Here is a 10487-nt window from a genome sequence, read left to right as displayed (position 1 = left end):
CCAAACCACCTGGCACAGCCAAGGGGCCCTCAGTGGTATGTCAGGTCCCACAGGCCTGGGACCCACACTGCGGGTATCTCCACCATGTAAGACTTGGAAAAGAGCCACAGTTATGGCATGAACCTCTGGGAAGATCTTACAGTCTTCAGGGGACTGGGTTTTCAACTTAAACAAAGAACAATACCTACTTCAGATAAGTTTGCTAAAGGCAGGCCAAGGGGAGGTGACACATATTTCCCTTATTACTCAAGGCTTACCCTTTGGGGGCAGGAAATGAATGTTTATAAGTTAGCTGGCAATTTGGCAAGTGTTTCCTGTTACTTTCATTCTCCATAGGACACTTCTGGCTTATTTGAAGTCGAATTTGTCTCAGGTTTATACAATATTATACATCTCTTACAAAAGCAATTTGAGCTCGGGCACCTGGGTGGCTCAGTCGGTTAAGACTCTGACTCTTGATTTCCAGCCCAGGTCATGATCTCAGGGTTCATGGGATCGAGCCCTGGGTCAGGCTCTGTGTGCTGACAGTGCAGAGCCTGGCTGGGATTCTCTCTTCCCTTCTCTCTCTGACCCTCCCTGACTCAGCTACTCACTCTCTCACTCTCTCTCTCTCTCTCTCTCAAAATAAATAAATGAATAAACTTAAAAGAAAGCAATTTTAGCTGAAGGGTGAGGCGCTGCTTGGTAATCAGAGCTGTTAGGTGAAAACCCACAGTCTTCTCTAAGTTTCACAACTGACCTTTCCTTCAGCTGGCGGTGCGACATGCTTTCCAACACCAACCCATCTCTGAGACAAGAGGCGTCGTCTTCCAAAGACTTTAAGCTGAAAAACAAGATTGAAAAACTCAGCCTGGTTTGTTTGGAAATTTGCTTTTCATTTACTGGTGCTTTCATAAATTAACTCTTTGTTATTAAATTCTAGAAGCATGGCATGGCCAGAGGTCAGGACACTGAGGCTTACACTATTGATTCTTTGAAAATTTTGATACTGTCTATATGACTTTATGTGTCATTGATTTGTGTTCGTGTTTTATGGGCATAGGATCTTAGATTCTCAGTTTGTAAGGATGTAAATGTGGTATATATTTTTAACATTATCTTTATTAGCCATATTGTTCATATCCCCTATAATCTTGCTTATAACTTTACACATATACACCATATTGTGCATTTATGCTGACAAAGAATTGTTAAATAGGCCAGACTATATGCAGACTCACTCTTTTTATGCTGTGACTTCTTCATTCTTGAGCTCTTGAGCTCCTAATTTTTCTTGCCTTCTTGTTTAATTGGAATAGGTCTGCAAATAATTTTATCAAGTAGGGTAGATATGTCATTAGCATATTTTATGAGCTTCTTTTTTATCAGAAGATATATTTCTATTGCCCTCTCAAAATTGAGTCTAAAATTCTTGGGTCTAAAAACTGTTCGTTGACAGAGAAAAAACACTGCTTTATGTTCTACTGGCATTTAAGGTTACAAATGAGAAACTGAGCTAAATTAATGTTTGTTTCTTTGCAGAAAACCTGTTTTTCTTATTTGGATCATAATTGATTTTTATCTTTATCCTAGTTGTTTGTCTTTTTCCAAATGTCTAGATGTATGTTATTTCTTTGACTTCCCATGGAATATGCAGAAAATGCTTTTTTATTATAACTGTATGTCCTCTCTACTTTTTCCAGAGTTTCATTCAGAAAAAAATAATAATTTGAAATTGGCCATCTATATTTGTCTTTAGTGTTTATAGTCTTCCCACTGCCCCCCACTGCCTTTTTTGTATGTTGCCTCTGCATTCTGGAAAAAATTTACAAATTTGGCATTCATATCACTGAAACATTTTTTTACACATTAGTTCTACTTTTCTCCAATGTAAAATTTAATGCTGCCACTGTCCTTTAAAAGTCTTTAAAAGTCTATATTATCTTATTTAAGTCTATTTTAATTCTCCACTCCAATCTTTTAACCTCAACCTGTTCTCTCTTGGTGGCTCTCTGCTCATATTTTACATAGACCATGTCTTTTTCATTCTGTGTTCAATATAACCTGTTACCCAAAATTTTCCTTGAGATCATGAATGGATGATTTGTAGAAGTATCTTCCTTTCCTTATTTTCTCCAATGATATGCCAAATGTGTCATTTGGATGCTATTTTCTTTCCCATACTGCTCACCATACCGCTCTCTTACTGTTAGTGTCCATCTTTCAAGAAATGAGTGTTTATAAGATAGCTGTTAGAAAGGTGAGATCTAATCATTCCCTGTATTTTCAGACAGGGTGTTTCCACTATTGATTTCCCTTCTCCAACCTAAAGTGCAAGGGCAAGTCAATGAGCACATCTTCCAGATCCTTGACCAGCCTCTACCAAACTTTTAACTAGTGTATAATCTTCCTGCTATTCTCCTGCCTTTGTTCTCTCATGGCTACGAGCCCAAACAATATGTGAAAATCAATCATTCCAAGCTTGCTGTGCTCTGTAAGTTTCCTTCCTCAGACTTGGGCTTCACTATTTTCTTTGTATAATGAAACTTTCCAGAATGCACTCTGCCGAAGCCCTGCCCTCTGCATCTCCTGCTTCAGTTCTAAGACACACAGTCTTTGCGTAAGAGTTTAAAAAGTGAAGGACGGGGGAGTATGCACACTGATAGTCTTGTGAATACAGGTTCTAGTTCTTAAATCTGCAAGGGATGATATGGAAGAAAGAAAACATCTATTATTTCTTTAATCATACTGTTTCATTACATTAAACCAGGTCATGACACAAATTGATCTTGTTTTTCCGAAATTATTCCATTTGTATTTTACTTAGTAACAAGGCATTCAAAATCCAGATAACAAGTTGTATATAAATCTCAGTTTCTAATGCTTTGGGTTTTCTCTAAATCTGTTTCTTCATGATTATTTTAGTAAGAAGCTGGGAGAGACCATACTGGGGGCTACTTACCAAGAAATAGTCTGAACAATTCCGTAATGATCAATTTTTAGTAACCCTTTGGTAAAGATGGTTAAAATCATGAAGTCATCAGGCATTAATCTGTGAGAAACCTTAAATACCATCCAGTCCAGTCTCATCTATCTGAGATATGGGACTGAGGTAGAAGAACTTATGCCCCAGCAGACTCTCCAAAATCTGCAATTCTATTGGAAGAGATCCTAAAATTTTCTTATCAGCCTTTGTCTCTACCCCTAGTTGTAGGTCAGAGGTGTATATTCAATGCCTCAGAGAAGCTGGGTACTAATCACTTTGCCAGCTTTCCTAAAAGAAGCTGTCACATCCCGGACTTTAGCATCATCTGTCCATACCAGGAAGTGGATTCCTGTTTCTACCTTCCTCCACAACCGCCATCCCAATTCCCAGCAATCCCAGCAACACATGCCAATCCCTGATAACATTATTTCCCATTACATTCCCATTTGCAATATTCATGTAATAAAGGGTAAGAAGAAAAGTTGGGGCAGTCATTGAGCCCACTTGTAGGGAAAACATTTGTTTATCTGTATTCATCTTCTTCCTATTCCCAATTAGACATAGTGGTAGCACTCAGACTCTCAGGCTCTTATGCACACAGACACATCACACAGACACATCACACACACACACACACACACACATCACATCACATCACATCACATCACATATACAAAGAGAGTATTAATTATTGGCTGTCCCTGCTATGGCACTGATTCTCTCACAAGAGCAGAATAAAGCAGAATTTTGCAACTTATAGTCCAAGGTTCATGGAATGTTCATCTATATTACATGGAAATAAAGACCAGTCCCTGCACAGCAACAACAACAGTGAATGGTGGTGGGAAAGGCTGGGTGGTCAGATACCCTTGAGAAGTGCTGGCCATACACAAATGGTCCTTGTAGTAGGAATTCTGAGCATCATTCCTGAGCTGATGTGCACTGAGAATCTCTAAAACCAAGGTAAAGTAAGATGTGTTCCCCATCTAACTGAACCCAGAGCAAGTTTTAAAAGCAGTGGACTAAACACCTTCCCCACTTTTCCCCAAACCTTCTAGATTTGGGGGCTTTGGACTCATGAACGCTTATATTTAAAACCAGATTCTGCTAGTCCCTATGTGGCCTCTGTTAAGTGCATAAACCATTCTGAGCTTTAGTTTCCTTTGCTACAAGAATTTAAATAACAATGTGTTTCTCTATGTCATTGTAAGGATTAAATGAGAAGTCCACTCCAGTGCCTAACAAGACGCTGTCTCCTTTCTCCTGAAGATTCATGAAAACATTTTCAAAAATGATAGTGAACTTGGTTGGCCCTACCCAAAAGGCACAGATCTCCAACGAGCGGCTAGTTACTGAAGAAAATCCTCCATGCTTCCTTAAACCTCCATGAAGTTGCCAAAGTGCCCAAACATTTCACATATTGGACATTTGTATCAAAGCATTGAGAACACCATAAAATGCACAGACCCTTGTGAAGCCATGAGAGCACTTAGTACTACTGTGTGAGCCAGCTTCCCAGATTAACACCACCTAGCCAGCGAGGCCTCAGAGGAGAGCAGTGACCAAGAGATACTGTGTGTGAAGGCCAACATTAGGGGGACAGGTTTTGAATCCCTGCTCTACAGCTCACTGGTTGGAGAGAGGACTGAATGATGTATGAATATCTCAGCAAAACACCTACTGCTTTATAAGTACTTAATTTAAAAAGTCTGTATGTATTGTTATTATTAGACATTCATTAAGTGAGCAATTACTCTGTGCCTGGCACTGGGGTTAGAGTTCTTGTTCTCCTTATATGGATATGCTCACTGAGAAGCCCAGGCAGTTTAGGTTACCCAAGCCTTGGAGGCCACTCTAATCTATGTTCTTCCATCCAGTGATTGAATCCACTCCACCTGTTCCCCTAACCGTCCCCCAGCTCCACTGGACACGTGAATGAAGATAAAGTGTGTTCCACTTTCCAAGACAGCTGATCTCAATTTCAGAGGCTATAATGGTGGAATCACCTCTCTTAGGGTGAATATAGGTACTGACACTGCCAGCTGTGCTTCACAAAAATAACTCCTATGCACATTTCAAATAACCTTGACCCTATTAACATCACAGCCCTCATACTTTCCTGTCTTTTTAAAAGAGTAATTCATAGATAAAACATTCCTCTTTAACTGCCATTCCTCTTACCTGGTACCAGTGGTGACCTCCACCCTCCTTTTGTTTCAAATAGAGCTGATGCCACAATATCTGACATGATTAACTACGATGTCTATTCGGCTGCTTGATTAACTGCAAAGTCCACTTGCCCTCCTGAGCGGCAAGGACTCCCTTCCATTGTCATCACGGGGTGCAGCCTTAGCAGTTTATGCTCACGTCAGCGGTGAGGTCTGCATCCCTTGGGGACAGTTGGCTGTTTACTGTTGTCCAGTAGGAACAGCAGGAAGAGAGCTGCCTGTTCTTACCTTCATCTGGGTCCCCACGGCCTGCATCAAAAGGAGCCACAGGATTCCTATCCTCCCCCCCCCCCCCGGGAGGCCACTGAAAAACAAAGGTCAAAGGGATGGGATAGGCATGTAAACGACCTTGGAATATTCTTTTATATTTGGGAGGGACAGTCTCAAGTCTTGGATTATTCAAACTAAATTTTCTACCAGGATGAATGTGGGTGAACGCTCTGCCTCTGCTCCTATCTTTTGCTTTCCTTATGCTCAGACTCACCTCCCACTTGGAGGGCAAGGACTCATTACATCAAATCTCTTTTCCCTCTTTCCCTCCCCCTCATTTTTCTAACAATGGGGTGGGCAAATCACTGGGTTGGCTGAGAGGGCAAATAAGACATTGGAGGACTGGGGAATGTCCAGTCTCATTTTCAATGCTATTATTTCAATGTTATTATTAGTTTCCATGACTGAATTCAAATTCTGGTTTTGCCCTTTGCTAATGGTGTAACTTGGGGCAAGTTAATTCCCAAACGACTTTGGAAGACATGTGTGGATAACCCACTTAGAGAAGAGAAAACTATGACTCAGAGAGAAATGACTTACCTAAAAATCAAAAAGCAAATGTGTTCCAAAGTAAGATCTTAAGTCTGAGTCCAAAATCCATTCTTTGTTACTTGACCAAGCTCTCTGATCAACTAACAGATGCTGAATGAATTCATGCCAGTTGCTAGATAAGACCCTTCCAGGTCTTCCATTCATGGATTTTCCTGGTCAGTGGCAGGTTTTGCCAGTAGAGATCTATGTTCTTTTCAGTGATAATGATATAGGAAACAGCTCCCAAGGGGACTGAGTTCAAGACCAAACTCCATTTTTCCTACAGGGCAACTTACCTAACATCTTTGAGCCTCCACTTTCTTACCTAAGAAACAAGAAAATAATACTTCTCCCATAGGTAGTGTCAGGATGAATGGATGATGGCTATAATGGTACTGTTTTAAAAAGACTTTATTTTTTAAATATTTATTTACTTTAAGAGAGAGAGAGAGAGAGAGAGAGAGAGAGAGAGAATCCCAAGCAGACTCTGTGCTGTCAGCACACAAACCGTGAGATCATGACCTGAGCTGATATCAAGAGTTGGACACTTAACCAACTGAGTCACCCAGGAGCCTCTATAACAGTACTTTTTGATTCTTAAAGCACTTTATACAAGTATAAGGGATTACTAGTATTGTTGTCATTGCCAAGATGCATCCAGGTCTTTGGGGGCAAGGGCTTCTGTGCAACACGTGCTCCCCTTTTTCCAGAATGATAAGGGATATGTAGAGGAAATGGTAGAGTCTCCACCTCCAGATGCAAATAGAAAATGAGTGGTCTTGGTTCTTCCTGACACTTTGTCACAAAGACACTATTTTTGTTGCGGCATGCAAAGAACAATCAGGGAACAACTAGTCTTTGTAGCAAGTCATTCAAAAACATCCCCTAGCCTCTGGCAAGAGTGGGCAGTCTGAATTCTCTAGAAAATTTGGCAGTTCCTTTCAAGGTTAGGAGCAAAGATGATTTTTGTTGATATAGTCACAGCTCATGTATTCATTTGATGGCATCTCTGACCAATGGATCATCTTCCTCCATTACTCTACCATCATTATTCATTGATGATTTTTCAGTAATATTGATATAGGAAACATCTATAATGTTCCAGGCTCTAGAGTTAGAGCAGTGAACAAAACCCACCAGGACCCTCCCTCATGGAATGGACCTTCTTGTAGGGGGAGGCAAACAATAAATAACCAAGCAAATGAACGGTGAAGTGATTTCAAGTCATAATAGGTGTTACAAAAAAGTACAACAAGGTGACGGAGTTGAAAAGGATTGGCAAAAAGTCCTTTAGACCAGGTGGTAAGAAAAGGCATTCTTAAGAGATGAGAACTGAGTAACAAGAAGGAATTAGCCAGTGAGCTGGTGATTCTCCACCTGCCCCCATCCATACCGGCTCTTCCCTATCCAACTCCCTTCTCAACTGGCTCACAATGGAATTTGGCCAAGGGAGACACCAGGGGGCAGGAGGAGGGAGAGTTGAGGCATTTCTTCTGATTTTTCCTTGCTTAGCACCTGAGCCTTTGCACCTTGGGGAGACTGTAGCCCTCCACAACCGCGGCTCCCATGAGGTGGCCCATCCATGGCTCCAGCTCTGTAACCGGGAGCCTCCCACCCGAGCCACAGTCACCCTGGCCTTAGAGGTAGCAATGGCTTCTCACTTTTGCCACTCCCTAGGTTTCTCACCTTTCCTGGTTGATCCCTTAAACCTATCCACACATTTATTCCTTCAGTATAGTCTTTGTATTAACAAATTGGGGGTGAAATCTGCCTTTTGCTGGAATCAAAACCTATATACCTTGAGAGGATGCAGGGACAGAACATTCCAGGCACAGAGAACACCATTATTTTATGGACAAAATGAAGAGGATGATAGTAATCTTCATGTGATTTTTAAAATAGATTAGAAGCATTTTCACATGTGGAATCTCATTTAAATCCCATGACAACATAGAAAATTTGGGCAAGTATTATTCCCATTTTACAAACAGGGAACCTGGAACTTTGAGAAATAAATGACTTGCCAAAGGATGACTTGGATGGTCAATACTAGAGCCTAATCTCCAATGCAGATTTCTGGTTCCCAGTTCAGGCTTCTTGCCCCCTCACCTGTCCCTTACCAGGCAGACAATCAAGAGAATCCAGGGGTATTTCTCAAGGACCAGCTTACCAGCTTCGAGAGCAGATCATAGAATCTGTCACACTTAACTGATTGCCAGCCACAATCTTTATTTCAGTCATAGAGTCACTTTAAACTTCAGAACTCCAAAATTTTTTCCTAAGATCAAAAGTAACAAAGGCAGTCACCATACCTTCTCATAGCAATAGCCACATAATTAAAACTTACAAGTTGATACCTCTGTTCCAGAATATATGGATTCCCCACCTTACTCAAAATATTTTTTTTCTCCTAATGACATAAAAGTGCCCACAAAGAATCTTTTTTAAAGAAACAAGAGAAGCTGGATATTTACTAGAATTGTTTAGTAGGAAAATGTACTAACAGAATTATTTTGATATGAAAATAACTAGTGAATACTTAATATGTTTTGAAGTTGAAAATTTTGTATAAATGGTTCTCCTAAATGGCACATCATCATAGCTATAATGCAGCCTTTATGAGCAATTTAGTATAAATCTAGGACTAACAGAAGTTATTCTTAAAAGTGAATAAAACCACAGAAAAATCCAGTTTCCGGCAGTAGATCATTGCTTCCAAGACTTCAACAAGCCACCTACCTCATTAACTTATCATTCGCAGCTTAAAATATCTACACGTACCTCTGCAATACACCCATAGTTAGTCCTCTGGGGGTTTCCAAGCCAGATTGAACATCTGGATTTTGCAGCGAATCCTAAAGGTCACCAGATTCAGAGTAGTAGAAGTGGATGGATAGATGGGCATATGACAATGCGTAACCACCAAGACAAACTGCTCCTCCTGGCCCAGGCCAGCCTCTGAAAGTTTACACGCGTTGAGATGGGTGCATTGTTATATGGATGAATTGTTATATGGCTTTGGAAAAAGTCAGTGTTTCCATTTCTTTCTTTCCCATTTGGCATTTTGGAGCCTGCTGTCAAGATTCACACCGATTTTTGGCTTGGTTTCTAGAGGGTTTTTTTTTTTTTTCCCCTCTACTACAGTTGAGCTTAAAGAAAAATAGCACAAAGAAATTGTTAAGAAGAAAGGAAATCATGCTCCAGATGGTTTTGAAGAACTTGAAATTGACCCAGAGCCCAAGAAAAGGCCTTTTATTTATGGAACATTGAAGAAAACGGTATTCCTTTTACTTGGTCATAAAAGCAACAACTGAAACTAACCTGAACATCCATTAAGAACGCACTCTGGCATGTGTGAGTTTGCACGTGTATGTACCTACGTGTGTGAGCACTTGTGCATCTGTGAAGAGGTGATATGTATATGTCCTCTCTTAGGAGCCCCATAGAATCTGTGAAGAATACTGACTTATGGTCTTTAAATTTGCTAACTTCCCCTATGATAAAGCACACCTCAAAGCATTGAGAAACAGTCAAATTCAGTCTCCCAGTGGTAGAAAGTTCCCGACAGAAACCCTTCAGGAAACATGGACTTTCCTTCACTGTATTTAAAATAGAGAATTGTTGAATCACTATATGGTGCACCTGAAACTAATTTAACACCGTACGTTACCTCTACTGGAATTAACATTTAAAAAAAATTTTAAAAATAAAAAATAAATAAAATATGTTGAGGCAGATGAAGTCTCGGGCAATTTGGGAATGTGGGAAAGGACAGGCCCTACAGGTGGTGGGCAGCCGGGGAGGCTGCAGGTGTGACGTCTGTAGTTACAGGTCACAGAAACCACTCCCATAAGGCTGGACAAAATGATACGTACAAAGGACTTGTTAGGTTTCTTTGATAAAGGAACCAGAGCAGTGCAGAAGGGTCAGGGCCCGGGGCCTGTAACTGTATACAGTCCCGACTTCCTATCGATCCCTCCTTTACCTCCGCCTGTTTTTGATTCCACGGTGTGCACAAGTTTTCTGCTTAAGGCAGAGAATGTGCTCACGGTTGGTGTCCAATCACAAAAGGCTTTCCTATTGGTTCCAGTCAGACTAAACCTCAGAGAAGTAATCTGAGGAGTTCAGCTTGGGTCACGCTTTCCTCCCTTGACCGGTCGCTGAATCCAAGCAGATCGTCCCTGCCCAGCCTGGTTCCCCAGGGTCAGAGTCTGTGCAGAAACAAGTAGGGGTGAGGGGAGGAGCAGTCAAGGAAGTGAGGGAAGGCAGGGCCCTGCACGGCTGAACACAACGTCTACCACAGCAGTTAACGCAGGCTTGACAGATTAGGCTGGCTTGTGTTAGCTACACTGATTATCCCAAATAATACACATTTCAAAGACAGGACACACAGTTGAAAGTTGGGGGGCAGGCTTCTCGTTGCATTTAGGGTGGCGTGCAAATAGCTCACTACAGCCTCCGGATGCCGTGGGAGGTGGTACGTTACCTCTCAA

The sequence above is a fragment of the Panthera leo genome, chromosome A2 (genome assembly GCF_018350215.1).
Source record: "Panthera leo isolate Ple1 chromosome A2, P.leo_Ple1_pat1.1, whole genome shotgun sequence".
In the NCBI taxonomy this organism is placed as follows: domain Eukaryota; kingdom Metazoa; phylum Chordata; class Mammalia; order Carnivora; family Felidae; genus Panthera; species Panthera leo.
The sequence above is the reverse complement of the archived record's forward strand: the minus strand, read 5'-3'. Positions refer to the sequence as shown.